General features: G+C 37.4%; 1 protein-coding gene across 2 annotated transcripts in view; it reads right to left on the bottom strand.

Annotated features, from left to right (window-relative positions):
- The window catches only part of BTBD9 (BTB (POZ) domain containing 9), a 271031-nt gene that overhangs the window by 70694 nt on the left and 180710 nt on the right, over positions 1-19627 (bottom strand). The gene's annotated exons all lie outside the window — the stretch shown is intronic.

Raw genomic sequence — 19627 nt, 5'->3', positions numbered from 1 at the left:
ACTGAAGTTCATCTCCACTTCACCTGTCACAGTCAAATGCCTTGACTTTTATATTATATTAATTAAATCAATGCTTTGATAGGGCAGTTAATTCTGTCTGTGCTGTCTGCTATATCTGTAAGTTACATGCATTTTTGAGCCATTGTTTTGCAGGAGAGAAAACCCATATTTCTGGGAGCAGGTGTGTGTTAACTAGTCTCAACTTCAGATGAGACAAGCTAATACTTTCAGATGTATACTTCCAAAAAAGACTTTACATCCTAGAGAGAATTCAAACCCATGTCTTCAAATGAGAAGTGCTCAAGACCTAGTGATCAAGGACAATCAATTATTTGAAACAAAAATGCAATATGGAAAGTAAATAACATAGCTCTTAAGTAGATGAATTCAGAGAAACATCCAAAAACTGCTAGTGTATATTAGTTTTGATTTCAATTTAGTGAATAAGGTTCTCTAGCTCAGTTATTGAGTATTCTCTTGGCCCGCTTATCAACCAAGAGGGGCAAACAGGAGAGGACTGAAAAGCAAATTATTTCATGCAGTTAGTTTGGTTGGTTTATATTGGGCTGGCAAATAAGTTTGTTCGGCTTTTCAGAGTGGAATGACACATTTTATTTTATATAATATAATACATACTAGTCAGTTATATATTGACCCTCTATCAATGACCTCTTGCAATCTGTCCACCAAATTCGTTATGCCGTGTTCATAAAACTGAGGTTTACTGGCGAAAAACTAATCCAGTGTCTTTTGACAGCTTCCTCATTAGCGAAGGTTTTCCCATTCAGATAATTCTTCAATGATCGGAATAAGTGGTAATGCCAGGTCCGGTGAGTAAGGAGGATGCAACAAAACATCCCAGCCAAGACGTAATAATTTACTCCAGTTGTTAACGATGTGTGAGGTCTGGCGTTGTCGTGGTGAAAGACAACTCCTTTCCGATTTGCCAATTCAGGACGTTATATGCTAATTGCACGGGCCAGTCATGTTAACTGTGAGCAATAAACAATTTAATCAATCATTCTGCCTGACGGTAACACCTCGTAGTGGACAATACCTTTATAATCCCACCATACAGAGAGCATGATCTTCTTTGGGTGCAATCCTGCTTTCGAGGTTGTTTGCGGCGGTTCGCTCTTGTGCCCCCATGATCTTTTATGTACCACGTTATCGTACACAACCCATTTTTCATTTCCCGTAATCATCTGCTTCAAAAATGGGTTCATTTTCTTGGCGACATCGCAGCGAATCAGATGGCTATGTGAGCAGTCAATTCATGCGGCACCCAAACATTGAGTTTTGAAACATATCCCAACTTGTGCAAATGGTTTTCAACGCTTGTATAGGATATGTTCAGTACTGCAGCAATCTCCCGCACTGTTTGTGATGGATTTTTGTCGCCAATATCCTTCACAACACTCGAATCAACCTCAGTCGGGTGACCAGCACAAGGTGCATCACTGACGTCGAAATCTCCAGAACGGAATTTGGCAAACCACTTTTGGCAATTGCGTTCTGTTAAGGTACCATCCCCATATACGCTGCATATTTTTTTTATAGGCTTCTGCAGCTCGTTTGCCTCTTTTGAAATAAAAAACCAAAATATGCCGGTAATGTACGTTATTTCCTTCCATTTCTAAAAATATGTTACACACACACACACACAACTGAAGTAGGCCAAACAAAAATTCACTGAAAGGTTATGTGAAATGTCACCTTTCGACTGCACAATAGTGTTGCATGGTAGTGCAACAATAGTGATAGGCGAAGTGTCAAACTTGTACTAACGCATAAACCGAACAAACTTATTTACCAACCCGATAGTGTATTTGGCACAAAAACTATAAAGGTCATATTGTATCATACTAAGGTTACAACTATACATAAGCAGTTAAAGAAAACTGTAAACAATATGCCTGTATAACAATTAGGTTCCACAAAGCAGCATCTACATAGAAACAGAATTACTGCAGAGGCCACAGTAACACACAAGGTTAAAGGTTACAGTAGTACAAAATTGTCAACAATACAAGTTAAATAAGCAAAATGAGTGTACAAGCCAAGGAATGCAGTATCTAAGTATAGTTAAAATTATAACAGATGTTTTACAGCCATACATAAATAGGCAAAAAGGAATTATATACAACATCGGGGTGGCTCGTCTATAGGGGCCAGGCCACACCTATATTTGTATAACTAGCCCAATAATTGTAGTTTTAAAATATGTTTCTTGTAATTATTATTTTTTGATCTATTTCCAACACGTTTTATTGTTTAATAAAAAAATTACTATAGTATATTATGGCAATATTGCATAATGCAACTTAGTACGGTCTCTGGGGCCAGCCACGGCTGACCCAATTTTATAGGTGTAGAACACAGGGCATGTGAGGCAAGTGTACTAGCAATCGTGTTTGTTTACCGGGTGCAACGCTTATCTTGGGGCCAGTTTAGTCTGGCCCAGTCACTGTATTTTCACGTACGTACATAGCGTGCGATTCTTTGATTGTGAAGCACGTGCACTAGCGATAGTGTATGTTTACCAGGCACAACGCTTATCTTGGGGCCAGTTTAGTCTGGCCCAGTCACTGCGTTTGTATGTAAATAAATAGCGGGCGATTCTTTCATTGTCTTATTATTTATTCTCATTTTTGATCTGTTTTATTGTTTTTAGTGTGTTTAATTATTGTTGTCATTTTTTGTTATAATTTATTTTAAAGTTTAAATTGTTATTACGTCCATAAACAATACATTTTAGCTATGAACAAAATTGATAGTTTATTGGAAAAACGTTTCTCGTTATTTCTCAGAAGTTTCGACATTGATTTATAAAATGAATAATAGAAATATTATCTACTCAATATTATACCAGGATGATGAATTAAATGAAGAAGAAGACAACTACAACACAGCTGAAGTATCACAGATTCTACCAGAAGTTATGCAGAGCATCCAAAGCTTCCAAAATGGGAAAGCTGCAGGTGAGAATGGAGTTATAGCTGAATTTCTAAAAACAGGCGGAGAAATAATCTACGAACTCTTAGCAAAACTATTTACTTTATGCCTGAAGAAAAATGATGTACCAACAACATGGAAGAAGGCTACCCTAATTCTGATACATAAAAAAGGTGAGATAGAAGACTTGATGAACTACCGACCTATCAGTCTACTATCAGTGGTCTACAAAGTGTTTAACCACTATGTCTTGGTTTTATTGACTATGAGAAAGCCTTTGATTCACTTAAAACTTGTGCAATACTTAAAGCATTAAGAAACCAACAAGTGGAGGAGCCCTACATCAGAACCATCAAATCAGCATACACCAATGCCACAGCAGCAATTCATTTCAATGGAAACATCTCTACTGTGGGAATACAGAAAGGTATAAGACAGGGTGACAATATCTCCAGAATTATTCACAGCATGCCTAGAAGAAATACTCAAACTTCTTGATTGGGAAGGAAAAAGGTCTGAAGATAAATGGAAGATATTTAAGCCATTTACGCTTTGCAGATGACAGTTATCTTTACTTCAGCTGCACATGAATTATAGACTCGTATCCATGATCTCCAAATTGCTAGCAGAACAGCAAACCTAAAGAAGACCCAAGTTATGTCCAACCAGAAATAATAAAAATCAATAATGATGAAATTAAGCAAGTAGATCATTACATATACTTAGGACAACAGATATTGTTATTACCACCCCAAGACCTCATGAAGTCAAAGACTCATCTGGGAAGTCCTTTTATCACACACAGCTCATCATACCATGTTTTAAACACATTCAAACTCTTTGGAGACACCACATTCTCAGGCAAGGCATTCCAATCATTCACAACTCTGCACAAAAGAAAACCTACCTCTCACTCCCCTACTCACACCCTCTTTATACAGCTTCCAGGGATAACCTCTGGTTCTCCCTTGATCTCCTACTATTCTCTAAAACTTCTCCAGCATTGATCCTATAACAACCCTTTACCAACTTGTAGGTCTCTATCATATCTCACCTCTTCCTCCTGTCCACCAGACTCTGCAAATTACATCTCAATCTTTCCTCATACTCGACATTCCAGAGGTCAGAAACTACCTTCACACTGGATTGACAATATTGACAAACTAAATCACGCTGGATTGACATCATCATATTTGCAGGAGTGACATGGAAAAGGAGAGCCATGGACAGAAAGTGTTAGAGTAATCTTGGAAAGGCCTTCATCCAGCAGTGGATCGATAATGTCTGATGATGGTGATGAATAGAAATAATAACTTTTTTGTTTTAACACTTGAAAAACAAAAACATTTTGCAGGGCGGCCAGCTGGAGTTGAACCAGCGTCTTTGGATTTCCGGTTCATTGCTCTAGTCCATTGAGCCCATATATGTTTCGTCCTAACAATTTTAAAAAATTAATAGCTCAATGCATCAGTGGATTCTGACTAAACATTATTGTAATAGAAATAATAACTATAAATCAATAATAGATCCCACTATATAAATATAAAAAATTAAGTTGTTTTTGGCCCCTGGCCTCACCTGTTTCTATTGTCACCAGCCGCCACTGTACAACATGCATACATAAAAATAAAATTTGGCAATGTGGTATCTACATATAAATAAAATTACCCGAAGGCAACACAAATATACAAGTGTCCTACAGCAATACATAATTAGTCAAAAAAAATTAGTAAATAATATGTATGCACAAAAGTTAAGCTGGGCAATTCAGTCTACATATAAACAAAATTACTGCAGCATTTTAGGCAGTACATAATTAGACAACAATATAAGTTAATAAACAAAATGCATGCACAACACCAAGCCAAAGAATGCAGTATTTACATGTATGTAAGATTGCTACAATAAGATTATAACAAATATTACAGTGATACATAGAGTTAAAGAGGAATTATTATACATTATGCATAAAAATTAAGTTTAGCAGTGTGGTATTTACATATTAACAAAATTACAAACTAACAAGACTATAGAAATACATGATTTTTCAGAAATTAACCTAATGAATAATATATACATTAGTACTCAACTCCTGCACATATGCATTTCACAAAACATTACATATTTTGTAATATTTACGTACAAAAGTTAAGTGAAGCAACACAGTATTTACATTTAAACAAAATTAGTCAAATGTGTTTGTATAAATTAATTCTTTGTAAATAATTAAAAACATCATGCAATCTGCCTGAGTGTATATGGTCTGACCAGGTAGGCAAAAATTTCATTCCTCTCTCGTGCAAAGTTCTGGCACTCTACCAGTATATGATAAATAGTGAGATATGTATTGCATTTTTCACACATGGGAGGGTCATTAGCTCTCAGTAACCTAACTGTGGAAAGGATACAAAGACGGATGACAAAGATGGTTTCAGGACTGTACAAGGATAGTTATGAGGATTGGCTGAGAGAATGTGGACTGCAGAGTTTGGTGGATAGAAGGAGAGGTAATATGATTGAGACTTTTAAACTGTTGAGAGGTGGTTACAGGGTTGACACTGGGGAGTTCTTTCGCTTGGTTGAACAGCGGGAAGGAGTGATGACAAGAGGCCATCCCTGGAAGTTACGAAAGGAAACTGTGAGCAAGAGGGTAAGGAGTGGTTTCTTTGTGTGGAGGGTGGTTGAGCCGTGGAATGCATTGCCTGATGGAGTGGTGGGAGCGAGAACGGTCAGTGAGTTTAAAGAGTGGTATGATAGACTGTTTCTCAGAGGGGAACTCCCCTCGATGAGTCTTGACAGACTTTGTCTTAGGAAGGACCTCCCTCGATGAGTCTTTTGACTCCTTGGAGGCCTGAATAATAATAATAAGATGACTGTGACCTATGTGGAGCCTAGTGAGAACAACTTCCTCTCTTCTCTTTATTCGTTGACTAGAATGCCAATTCTTGATTTCAGGTTTAATGTCATAATTTGTTTGTTAATGCTTCCTGCCATTGAGCAATTAGCTTTGATTGTATAAACTGTCTGTAGTCTGTATATGGTACTGTCAAACAGTACGTAGAGAAAGTTTGAGCTGATTTAGCATCTGCAGCCTCATTTCCCTTAATTCCAATGTGGCTTGGAATCCAGCACAACTGAACATCAAACTTAAGGGTTTTCATTTTGTGAAACAGGTGTAACACCTCATAAAGTACTGGATGTGGATTATGCATAGGAGAGAAGATAGCCTGTAAAAAGCTCAGTGAGTGTATAAATTATACACTTTTGGTAGCAGTTTCTTTTATATGAAAAAGTGCAAGTTGAATGGCATGTAACTCTGCTGTATAATTACTGCAATCAGGCGGGATCTGGTTGGAGATAAGGTCAGGAAACAGCAGCACAGAGGTATTAGTTCTTGAACCATCAGTAGAGATAGAGCAGCACACTCTGATTTCTTGCCTATGTGTATTAAACAATTGGAGGTAGACGGAGTATGAGATTTCTGTAGATGACAAAGTGAGAGGTTGCAGGATGGTGTGCAAACCTGCCATGGAGGGATGCTGTTATGTTTAGTGTAGGCAATGTCAACATTTATACCAAGAGCTTGCATAGTGTCTTTAATACGTATACCAAAAGGATATATGGCAGTTTGAAGTGTGTGGTATCGAGCTTCCCAGTGCAATTTCATGCAGATAAAATCAAGTCTACCCATGATTAGCAACAGTGCCAAGTATGGACAACAAATTACTCAATAATCACAGTAATTAACTTTAATGAAATGAAAGTATAGATATTTCGTTCTGAAAATAACAGTACATTCATGAGTGGAAACAAGTAAATCAAAGAAACAGGAATACAAGGTACATGCAACAATTGGTTTACCAATTAAAAACAGCTGCTGCAAGCAAGAATTAATATATTAATAAATAATATTAGAACAATTTTTAATGGTTACATAAAATGAGAATCTCCCAAACTTTTGAGAGAGAGACAAATGCCCTGATTCAGATTTGGCTGATGTAAAAGACTTTCACAATATCTTTCAAAAGGCGTTCATATTAAAGACTGTTTGGGCTCATTCTGAAAACGAACTTGCAACTTTCCAACAATGGATCAATAGCCTTCATCTGCACATTAAAATTCACCATGGAAAAAGAAAAAGTTGGTAGTTTACCATTCTTGGACATCCTTCTTATGTGCACAGCTTCTGGTAATTTATCAACCAGTTTATCGAACACCCATCTTTACTGGCCGATACATTCAAAGTCTACTCATCACACCTATCAAAAAATTGCTGTTATGAAGTCTTTAATTAATAGAGCACATAATGTATGTTCCAACAAACTTACAACAAGAAGTTCTCACTATCAAAACATTAATGGTTACAACCTCTCATCAAATCCAGTAAATAATTGACTCCCATGTTTCAACACCTCAGGATTCTTCAGACCACAAGGTTCCAATCTCTTATATTTCTGGTATCTCTGAGCCTATTGGTAGAATTCTGAAGTAGTATCACTTAATTCCCACATATTTTCCTAGCAACAAAATTTCTCATCTGTTGCCATCTATAAAAGACAAACTGTCACCTCTAGCATTATCTGGCATTTACCAGATACCTTGTGAATATAATCTGACATACTTTGGGAAGACAGGCCGTTCTGTGGAAAAAAAGAATTAATGAACATCAATATATTGAATACACGAAACCTCAAAAGTCTTATCTGGCACAACATGGTATTGACACTAAACAGTATCCAGTGGGATGAAGCTCGCCTTCTCCATAGAAACAGTTTTTTTTAAATATGAATACTTTTCCAAAGAAAGTTGCAAAGCCCTTTTACATCTGCCAAATCTGAATTGGAATGATTCTTTTTCTCTCTCTCTACCCTAAAAGTTTGAGATTCTCATTTTATGTAACCATCAAAAATAGTTTTAATATTATTTATTTTTTATTTATTAATATATTAAAGCACCTCCATAGCACAAATGGAAGAATGATGGTATGTTGCACCCTTTGATTAGAAAAGGCCTAAGTTTGATTTTTGTCATGACGGGAGGAATCTTTATATGGACTTTTTCAATCAAAGGTGACTTAGCCGATCTCATATGAAGGTAGCAGGATTTTTTTTTTCCTGGAAACTTGGGTTTTTCATCTTGCATACAGACAAATCAGCCTTTCAGAACACATTCAATTTGCAGACAAAAAATACTAGTTGTGGTAGTGGGTAGTATATGGCACTAATGTAGATGATTTGTAGTAGAGGTTTGGTGTAGCGGTGAAGACAGAATTGTACAGTAGGTGTCCTCCCACGATGAGTCTACGGACTCCTTGAAAGTGTCACAAATAATAATAATTAATTTCTAGTGGGGCAACTGTTTTTAATTGGTAAACCAATTGTTGTATATACCTTGTATTCCTGTTTCTTTGATTTGCTTGTTTCTACGCATTGATTATGTACTGTTATTTTCAGCACAAAATATCTGTACTTTAATTTCATTAAAGTTAATTACTGTGGTTATCATGTAATTTGTTTAATCATGCCACAGGTACTTTAAAGATTAGTGCCAAGTGTGGGTAAAGAACATGGCCTCATGTTCTTTACCCACCCTCCATAAACTGAAAAATTCCATCAACTGAAATCCTGAATGACCATTTCAGAAGTTTGTAAGTCTCAATCACATCAACCCTCATTCTCCTTTTAGCTAGTGTCTACAAATTCTCAACTGTCTTCATAATCAGTATTATGAAGACAGTTGCATGTAATAGTCCAAGTGAGGTCTTATTCAAGGCCTTGTAAAGAGGCAGAATTATTTCATTTTCATGTGAAGGTTCATTTCAGCAGTGCAATTATTCTTTGAGTTTTATTCTCAATCTTTGCTATATGGTCCTTGAACTTCAACTTCCTGTTTACTAAAACTCCAAGATCCCACCAATATAATGACATTGGATATCTAATCACACCAAAGTGCATGACTTTACATTTAAAGTTGAAATGACAGTCATCTGAAAAAGGTTTGTGGAAGAAAAGCAAGAATGGTCAATGAACATAGTATTTGGAGAATATGCACCAGTATCTGGTGCCAATGAAATGTATGACAGAGAAACAAGTTGATAAAATGTGAGAAAATGTATCAGCAAGACAAAGAAAGTGCAGTGATCAGAAAAAAAGATATCATGAAAGAAAGAGTGCACATATATGGAGTCTTTCACAGAACAAGGCATTGGCATTGAATGTTCCCAGAAATGTTAGGTGAGTGGTAGAAGAGCTGCAAGGTAAGAAAAAAGAAACATATCCAAAAAGCAAGAGAAGGTTAAGTGTAAGGTGATGCTATGATTAGAGTACTTAATGAGAGTGTGACAATCTTAATGATATCACTGAGGGTGACAGGATGCAAATTGAAAGTTGAATTGTTTTGGCAGATGACTTAAAAAGTGAAAAGTATGGTAAGAGAAATGAGTTACTGAAAAAAGGCGAAAGAATAATGACTGTAGGTCATGCTATGTCGGAGGTGAGTTGAGGAGGAGAACCATGATTGCAAATGAGCCAATCTGTGTGTGAAAGGAATATTATATAGTTTGTAGATCTTTGGGATGAATTTCATGTACAGAAAAGATATAAGGCTCATGGAATGCACTCAAATGGATTTGGAGTTAGGTGTCTTGAGAAAGCATTATTCATTGAGTGAGAAAGTACACAAAACAGAGCTACTGAAGGTGTGTGTGTGTGGGGGGGGGGGGTAATGCAGATGAGCAAGTGCAAGAATGACAAAAGAATGTGTAATAGTTAATACAAGGTGTGAAGATAGTTGTGAGCCTAGGATATTGCGATGTACCTATACCACTGGTACCTCACCAAAAGTTATGATATTTCATTAACTGTGGATAATGGACAGATGAATACCGCTGTTGACAGTATATTAATTATAGTAAAAAAAAAGAATAGATCACCATGCACCATGAAGACAAATGTGAAAGAAAGTGCATTTGAGAAAATTTGGTTGGAGACAAACAGAAGAAAATATACACTGTTGGTTGCTATATGCTAGCGGTTTGCAAGGGACATTATAGATGACATGAGTGCAAACCATGTAATTATTATGGATGACCAAGATTTACTTGTAAGCAGGTGATAAAAGAAGACTAAGGATTTGAGTGTACTAGACCTGGTTGAGTATTAAGAGCTATCCATTACCAAGGTAGCCACACTGCTGCTAATTAGGAAGTGCAATCATGCAGTCTTGCCTTGGGAGGCTTATAGATATGGAATTTTCAGTTAAGGTGTCTATATATATATATATATATATATATATATATGAAACTACAGAACAAGTGACTGATAAACTTAGGAGGCAGCTCAAAACAGTGCATAGGAGATGATTAAAGGTGTCTGAAGGATGCAATATCAGACAGTACACCAAAGTCAAGAAGATAAACCAGGTAGGAGTTAGAGATGGATGTGTAGTATTAAGTTTGTTGTAATGTGCCATCCAGTCATTTCAACTCTCAGTGATCCTGTGAACAAAGGCTCTCCATCCCACTCAGCTGCTTGTCCTTTCTTTCAGTAATTGTAAGTTCTTTAATGTTGTCCATCCAACCTCTTTTGTGGTCTTCCTCTTCTCATTCCCTCGATCTTCCCCAATATAACTGCCTTTTCCAATGATTCATCAGCTCGCATAATATGTCTAAAGTAAATCAACTTCTGTTCGTTATTATTATTCAAGCCTCCACGGAGTCAAAAGACTCATCCTGGGAGGTCCCTCTTAGTAAACACAAGGTCTATTGTAGTCTCCAAGGAGCATTGTCTTTATATTCTCTAAAACCTTATTGGTCATTCTTGTAGTCCATGAGATTCTAAAGTCTCCTCCACATCCATAATTCAAATGAATCAACTCGCTTTCTATCTTTCTTCTTAATAATCCAGCTTTCACATCAATATACATCACTACCAGGAATACCATTGGTTTGACAATTCTAACTTTTTGTGGCCTTACACCTCTATCATTCATAATCTTTTTTTCAGGTTTAACATCACTTTTTTTCCCATGACTATCCTTTTAATTTCATCTTCATATTTATTATTCGTGACACCTCCAAGGAGTCCAAAGACTTATCGCGAGAGGACACCCACTATACAACTGTCTCCACCACTACTACCAATCATCTCCATCAACGCCATCTACCACCCACCACCACTAGTATTTTTTGTCCGTAAATTACGTGCGTTCTGAACAGCTGATTTGTCTGTATGCGGGATGAAAAACCAGAGTTTCCAGGAGAAAAAACCCTGCTACTTCCGTATGAGATCGGCTAACTCATATTTATTACCATCATTTCTGATTCTGGACCCCAGTAAATCATACCTTTCAATGATTTCTATCTCCCTCTATTATAAATTCATTTAAAATTGCCAGAAGCCACCACTTTTGTTTTGCTGATGAATTCCAACTAGATCTTTGCCTAAATCAGCCATTTTTGTAACATATAGAATTTGGAAGGTAGTGAGACAAATGATTTTGAGAGCGTATGGTGTGAGGTAGAGGTAGCCAAGACAGGATATTTAGTGGGGTGTTGCTACAGATCCAGGAGCACAGAGGATGGGGACCAGGAGATGTTTAGACAGCTAAGTTTGGCAAGTGCAAGAAGAATGATTGTTATGGGAGATTTTAACTTCAGTAGTATAAATTGGAGAGAGGAAGATGCATGTAACAATAGGGGAATGGAATTTCTAGAATTCTTGAGGGACAAATGTCTTAGGCAACATGTAACAGAGGGAACAAGAGGTTCAAAAATTTTGGATTTGGTTATAGCATCAGAAGAGTTGATAATAACTGAGTTGACGTCTCTCCCACCAGTTGGAGAGAGTGACCATATGGTTTTGACTTGGAAAATGAATAGACATGCAGGAGTATCAAAGAGACGGGAACTTATGTGGAATTATAAGGCAGGTGATTATAATAGTCTTAGACGTCAACTTCGGGAAGTTTCATGGAGGGAGGAATTGGAAGGCCGGGATATCACCAGTGCGTGGGAAATTGTGAAAGAATATTTGTTATCAGCAATGGTAAGTTGTATACCACGAGTGAAGAAGAGGGCGCAATTTGGAGTAAAGTGGATGACAAACAATATTAAACAGGAATTGCATGCGAAAAAGAGGCTATGGAAGAGATATAAGGAGACAGGTGAAGAGATGCATGAGGAATATAAGACACAGGCCAGAAGAGTGACTCGTGTGGTAAGGAAAGCGAAACTGGAATATGAGAGGAGATTGGCCCTAAGATCCAAAGAAAATCCTAGGGAATTTTTTAGCTATGTGGCCAGTAGGAGGAGAAATGACTGTGGAAGAATGATATTGTGGGATAAAAATGGGAATAGAGTGACTGATGCAGAGGACATAGTGGAATTGTTCAATGAACACTTTATTGGAGTATTTCATCCTAGAGGAGTCAGTTTTAATGCTAGAGGGATAGGACTGGTACGAGGTCTGGAGGTACAGGAGGAGAGTGTGTTTCAGATACTGAGTACTCTGGATGTCAGTAAAGCTGTGGGACTGGATGGTATTTCGCCACGAGTTTTGAGAGAATGTGCTAGGGAATTGACAATACCTTTAACGTGGCTTTTCAATGAAAGTCTGGCTTTGGCAAAGGTGCCCAGGGAATGGAAGGAAGGTAAGATAGTGCCATTGCATAAGGGTGGTAACAGACTGGAAGTGTCTAATTATAGGCCAGTCTGTGTGTCATCAGTAGTTGTTAAGATCTTGGAGAAAGTAGTGAGGGACCGTGTACAGCATTGGGCAGATGAGGGTAATGTTATCTGTGAGAATCAACATGGATTTGTGAAAGGACGCTCTTGTTTTAGCAATATGCTAGCCTTTTATAATAAAGTTACAAGAGCATTAGATGAGGGAAAGGCATATACTGCAATTTTCTTAGACTTGGCGAAGGCATTTGACAGGGTGCCACATGATAAGCTGATATTTAAGTTGCAGCACATGGGTCTGGATGTCAGATTGGTCAACTGGATTCAGGATTGGCTGTCTGATAGGTATCAGAGAGTTGTGTATGGTGGAGCAGTTTCCAGGAGGCAGAGGGTTACAAGTGGGGTCCCACAGGGCTCAGTACTAGGACCTATATTGTTTAACCTTTATATCAATGACATAGCCAGTGGATTGCAGGGGGATATTCAGTTGTTTGCGGATGATGCGAAGCTTGGAAGGATTATTAGTAATAGTGCAGATGTGGTAGCCCTGCAAGAGGATTTAAATAAGCTAGATAGATGGGCAAATGAATGGGGGTGTCAGTTTAATGCAGCAAAATGTAAGGTCTTGAGGTTTGGGAAACATCGATGGGATGCTGCATACTCTATGGGAGGAGTTATACTGGAGGAAGTAGGGGAGACAAGAGATCTGGGGTTGATGATTGATAGAAACCTGAAGTTTAGGGGACATATTGCAAAGGTGGTGAAGGTAACACAGAGGATTGCTGCTATTATGAGAAGGACACTGACCTGCAGAGATAAGAGGGTTATCATTCCGTTGTATAAGTCTCTGATCAGACCACACTTGGACTATTGTTCTCAGATTTGGTCCCCAGGATTTGAAGGGGATAAATTAACCGTGGAAAGGATACAAAGACGGATGACAAAGATGGTTTCAGGACTGTACAAGGATAGTTATGAGGATCGGCTGAGAGAATGTGGACTGCAGAGTTTGGTGGATAGAAGAAGGAGAGGTGATATGATTGAGACTTTTAAACTGTTGAGAGGTGGTTACAGGGTTGACACTGGGGAGTTCTTTCGCTTGGTTGATCAGCGGGAAGGAGTGATGACAAGAGGCCATCCCTGGAAGTTACGAAAGGAAACTGTGAGCAAGAGGGTAAGGAGTGGTTTCTTTGTGTGGAGGGTGGTTGAGCCGTGGAATGCATTGCCTGATGGAGTGGTGGGAGTGAGAACGGTCAGTGGGTTTAAGGAGTGGTATGATAAACTTTGTGTTTCTCAGGGGGGGACTTCCCCTCGATGAGTCTTGACAGACTTTATGTCTTAGAAAGGACCTCCCTCGATGAGTCTTTTGACTCCTTGGAGGCCTGAATAATAATGATAATGATAATAATAAATATTAAAAAAGTAGGGCGGCATAGTAGATATGCAGCCCTGCTGCATCCGTGAGATTCTCAAGTCAGTCTCCTCATTCATCCATCCCTGCTGCATCCCTTTTCCCACTCAAACACTGTTTCTCCAAAAACTTTTTACTGATGCTTCTTGGTTGTCATACAGTTCTTATCAAGAGAATTAGATCTCCAGGTATTTGTCCAAGAGAATTAGATGTCCATTCCAATTGATCTCATTACAATTCACAGTCTGTTGTAATCCATGCAACTGAAAGCTTGCTTATAATCAATAACACAGATGAACACTTCCTTCTGAAATTCTCTTGTTCTTTCCATAATCTATCTCACGTTTGCTATTTGGTCTCGAGTTCCTCTACCTCTCCTAAAGCCTGCCTGTTCTTGCGACATTTCTCTATTCACATATGGCTCCAACCTTTGTTGGATCACTTTCAACATAAGTTCACTTGCTTGTGAAATTAAAGCGATGATTCTATAATTCTCACAATCTCTGGGATTTGATTTTTTTTTTTTTTTGGAATTGGGATGAATACTGATGTTTTCCAATCTCTAGGCCAGTATATTTTCTTCAAAAACCTGTTGACAAATTTTAGTCAATATATTCACTACATCACCAGCTGCTCTCAATTCCAATGATACCCCATCAGCTCAAGGAGCTTTTCTTTTTGGCAGTTGTTCCATTGCTGATATCACTTCACTTTTCATTATCATGGTTTCCTCAACAAATTCTCCTTCAATATTACTATATTTCTTTTACAAATCCTCTATATACTTTTTCCATCTTTTTTTTTCGCTGCTTCTTCAATCAGATATTTTCCCAAATTACTTTTTACAACTCTTAATCTAGGGATAAACTTCCCTGTAACATTTATTTTTTCTAAACAGATCTCTTGTTCTACCCACAATGGTGACCAAAGCACACAAAATAATTGGGTTACAGAATGACTTTATAGAAATCACTTTGCAAGAGTATCATTCAGGTGAAGTAATTGCAGTGACATGTCACAGAAATTGATGTGGGAATAGAAGTTGATGAACTGGAAGTATGTAGGACATTACAGAATTCTCAATGCAAATAAGCATGGAATTAGATGGCAGGCATATGAAAATCTGCAATTGCAAAGAAATTTGCAATGCCTGTGATTAGGCTGTTTAGGTCTCATATCCAGTAAAGCTCAAAGGGAATGAAAGGAGAATAAACCAGACAGATAAACCTTCTGTTACATACAGGAGGATCCAAGACATGGGTAGTGAATTATAGACAAAGCACTATCTCAGGAGTGATGATAAAGGTACTGGAGAATTTGGTCAGACAAAATTCAGGATAAAATTACTTGGTTATTGAAGAACATTAACACACAGAGATAAGTTGTTCCCCTTTAAAAAGCTAGCCACATCTAGATAACTGCAGGTCTGCTCATCTGGGTTTCATGAAGATATGCAATCAAGAAGATGCATGACCTGTGAGATGCTTCCTATGATTACCAAATGAAAATTTGGGTTGCAGGGGATATATAATAATGAACATTTAAGTTACTAAAAGGGTTTTATACAAGGGCTGTTTAAAAAGTTTTGTAAAAAAATAAGTTGAACACATTTTTTCAGAAAAATTCACCATTATTTCTCAACATGGTCTCCATTGAGGTCTACACATTTGGTCCAGTGAGTTTCCAATTTTTTTCATCCCATCTAAAAAGTAGAATTTTTCAAATTGTGCAAAATAGTCATTGACAGCCTTGATGATCTCCTCATTCAAAGAAAATTTTTCCCACTGAGCCAAATTTTTAAGTTTGGGAACAATAAATCACACGGGGCCAAGTCCAGTGAATACAGTGGATATAGAACAAATTTGAACCTCAATTCATGCAATTTTGCCATTGTGACAGTGCATTGTCTTGATGAAAGAACACTTTTTTTGTGAGCCAATCTTGCCCATTCAGTTCTTTTAAACGGTCCAATAATGATGCATAATAGACTCCTGTTATTGTCTTACCCTTTTCCAAATAGTCTATCACGATAATTACTAACAGAATCAGGCTTGTGCAATTCCTGTGAGCAGCGTATGTATGTGTGTGAAGTTGTAACAGCATTTATGGCAAGAATACGTATATGTTGATTTTTCCCATAATGAAACATTAAGTATGCAATTATACGTGACATTGCCTTGGTCAGCTTTGGTGACAAAAATATTAGTGTTTCAGCAAAGGGAAGGAAGAACATGTAGTTCTGATAATGGAATATTCAAAAGAGAAGCTTTATACAAATATGTGCAATTTCAAACTGAAATTGCACATGTATTGTTAGCTTCACCTGTACATCTCTAATGCCCTTTTCCACACCTACCATAAAATCCAAATAAAATATTCATTGATGTGACAATGCAAAATGTAAACCATTTGATATGCACTTGCCTCTTTATTGGTGAAAGGCCTATTAGTTAAATTTATAAACCTATTTGTCATGGGCATGACTGAATGAAGCAATGGCTTCTTTGTCGTAGCATTTCAAATTTGTGAATTAGTCTTCATTTGTAATTTATGTCACAAACTAGGTCAAAATGTTCATGACCAAGCTTGTTCTTTAGAAGTTTTAAGCTTTGATTTCAGCATTATTTGAAAGGAAAATGCTTCTTAGCATAACGAATCTGATCTAATAATAAGGCTCTGTTCCTGTTGACTTTGCTATTTCAGATAAACTGGCTGTTCTGCTAAGATCAGAATCCAAGAATGTCAAGATTTTATAAAACTTCTAGAATCAGATGGTTCAGTTCTTGCTTCTCATGCAATCAGCACTATAACAGTTTATTTATTTCGTATCCAAACACAAGTGGTACAGTAGTATGTAAGTGGTACATTATTTACAACAAATTAGGATACATTACAAATGAGAACAGCTTAAATTTGGTAGGTGAATTATACAGGGAATAATTAAATATGAAAAAAAAAAAGGAACTATACATAACTTATATACAATAAATATGGTCAGATGTTCCTCCAGTATCTTGCACAATCAACTGCTCTTTCTGTGCAGGATATAAGGTCCTCTTTTGTGCAAGATGATGAAAGAAAGAGACAAGAAAGAAGGTGTTCAATGGACTAGGTTGACCCACACTCCCAGTTATCTGTGCCAGTGAGGTAGCCCCATTTGATGAGGTTTTGTTTGCAGCATCCTTTCGTTCGAAGTCTGTTGAGGCTTTCCAAGTATTCCAGGCCAAGTGGGCACCACGTGGAAGATGTTCGGCTGTTGGAATACCAGTATTATTTTCAGGATCAAGTGCAAAGCCATTGTTGAAGTCTTGTCTCTGGGAAGTTTTTAGGTGGTCAACAGTTGCCAGGAAGCTATGTTGGGATCTTAGTCTTTGGGGCACTGCAGTCAGGCCGAATAGTGGGTGGCATTCATCATTCATTTGTCTGCTTCTTTCGTCAGCTGAGAATGCAGATCTTCAAATTGAAGGGGATGCAATACCAGCCAAAGTATACAGGTCTTTTAGTGGTGTTGGTTTCAGGCATCCTGTAATTAAGCGGCAGCTTTCATTCAATGCTGGGTCAAGTTTTTCAGCATGGCAGGATCTGGACCATACTGGGCAGGCATATTCAGCACAAGAATAGCAAAGGGCCAAAGCAGAAGATCTCAGTGTACTAAGGTCTGCACCCCATTTGGAGGAGGTAAGCTTTCTTAGTATATTGTTTCTTGCATTCACTTTTGTCTTTGTTTTTTCCATGTGCATTTTATATGAGAGGGTGCGATCGAAAGTCACACCGAGGTAGATTGGGTTCCAGGAATGTTCTATATTAGAGCCTTCCCAAGAAATCTATAGCTTCCTGATGGCTTCCTTATTGTGAAGGTGGAAAAGGCCAGTTTGGGTTTTTCAAGGGGTTTGGTTTTAGTTGATTGCTTCTATAATATGTGGTTAGACTATTTAAGGCAAGTGATAAAGTAGTTTCAATGGACTTGAAATTTTTTGATTGAGTAGCTATGGCAAGGTCATCAGCATATATAAAATTTCTAGTTCCTGGAAAGATGGGAAGATCATTGATGTAGACGTTGAAAAATAATGGTGATAACACACTTCCCTGGGGAGGTCATTTTTTGGAGGTGCCAATGGCTCTTCCTACGCTCCAACAGAGTTCATTGTGATCAGAAAGATTTTTATGCTAAAATAGATTTAAATACCGTTGTCATTCTCATCTTAATCCAGCAGACTGTATACTTATCTTCAAGTTGTGAAAAGTAATTGCCATAAATTGTTCATAATTTTTTAAAAATTAATTTTGAATAACACAACTGTACCCGGTTTCCTGGAACTTGAATAATGTTTTCTCTTCTTCACCAGCTATGACTGAGACACATGGAAGTATACTAATGCTGTTTTCCTCATTCTTGTGTTCATATTTTGAATGTGGTAACCAATTCTTTTGCACCCCCCCCCCCCTGAATGATGCTCATGTTATAGTGAATGAAATAAGTTTTTAAAAAAATTCTGATTTCCTTTACATGTTAAACTTTTTTTTTCCCCGATGTATTATCGTGTCTACCACATTTTTCTATAAAACATCTAGCATCAGATCATATAAACAAGATCTTTTGAGAGCTAATGGCACAGCTGAAGAAACAATGATTCAGCCATGGATGAATGTAGCAAAGTTATATGAAAGGATAGAGAATTCATAGTGGTTTCACAAAATTACAGGAATTTCAGGAAAAGAAATACTAAAAATTCCAAGCAATTAAGTCATGTGCCATGAGATAACACACACACACACACACAAAAAAAAAAAAAGTAGGAACGCTAAGCAGTACAAAAATCATTGAAGTCACAGGAAAAGTTTGGTTAAAATACAGAAGATGAGTATCATGAAGGTAAAATGTCTGAGGCTACTAAAAAAGTTGAGAAAGAGGAAAGATTACTCTGTAAAGGAATGAGATGATAAAGGAGACAAAGCAGAAAATAAAGATATTCTGAATGTTTGGAATAACTACTCTGAAATACATTTCAATATGCTGCAATAAATACATTTCAGTATTGGAGATTAAAAAAAAAAGCAGTCACACTGAAAAATACAGAATTAAATGGAGTACATGATATGATAGTGCATCTGTAGCTCTGTCAGTACAGACTAAGCCCTTTGGTCAGAAAGACCTGGGTTCGATTCCTGTTGGTGACATGAGGAACCTTTATCTGGTCTCTTTCAATGAAAGGTGAGTTAGCCAGTCTCATACAGAGGTAGGGGGATTTTTTCATCCAGAAACTCTGGTTTTTCTTCCCCCAGAACAGGCAAACCAGCCCATGAATTAGTCATGAATATGTCCCAGCCATATGCTGGTCCTGAGTCTGGATAAAATAAGGAGGGGGGAGCAATGGTGAACTACCCCCTGTAAAAAATCTCACCAAGAACACTTTGTGGACCATGCCTACAAAATCACCTAGGGTTGGAAATGACAAAGGGAAAAACCACCAAACTACAAGATGATACGGTGGAGGTATAAAAATCTTGCAAAGGCTAAACTGCATAATTCAGGTGGTGAAATTTCAGATGACTATTGTAAGCTCAGATAATATTTAACTTTT

This window comes from Typopeltis vanoorti, chromosome 10 (assembly GCF_054136105.1).
Source record: "Typopeltis vanoorti isolate ZY-2024b chromosome 10, IOZ_Tvanoo_1.0, whole genome shotgun sequence".
Classification (NCBI taxonomy): domain Eukaryota; kingdom Metazoa; phylum Arthropoda; class Arachnida; order Uropygi; family Thelyphonidae; genus Typopeltis; species Typopeltis vanoorti.
The sequence above is the reverse complement of the archived record's forward strand: the minus strand, read 5'-3'. Positions and strand labels throughout refer to the sequence as shown.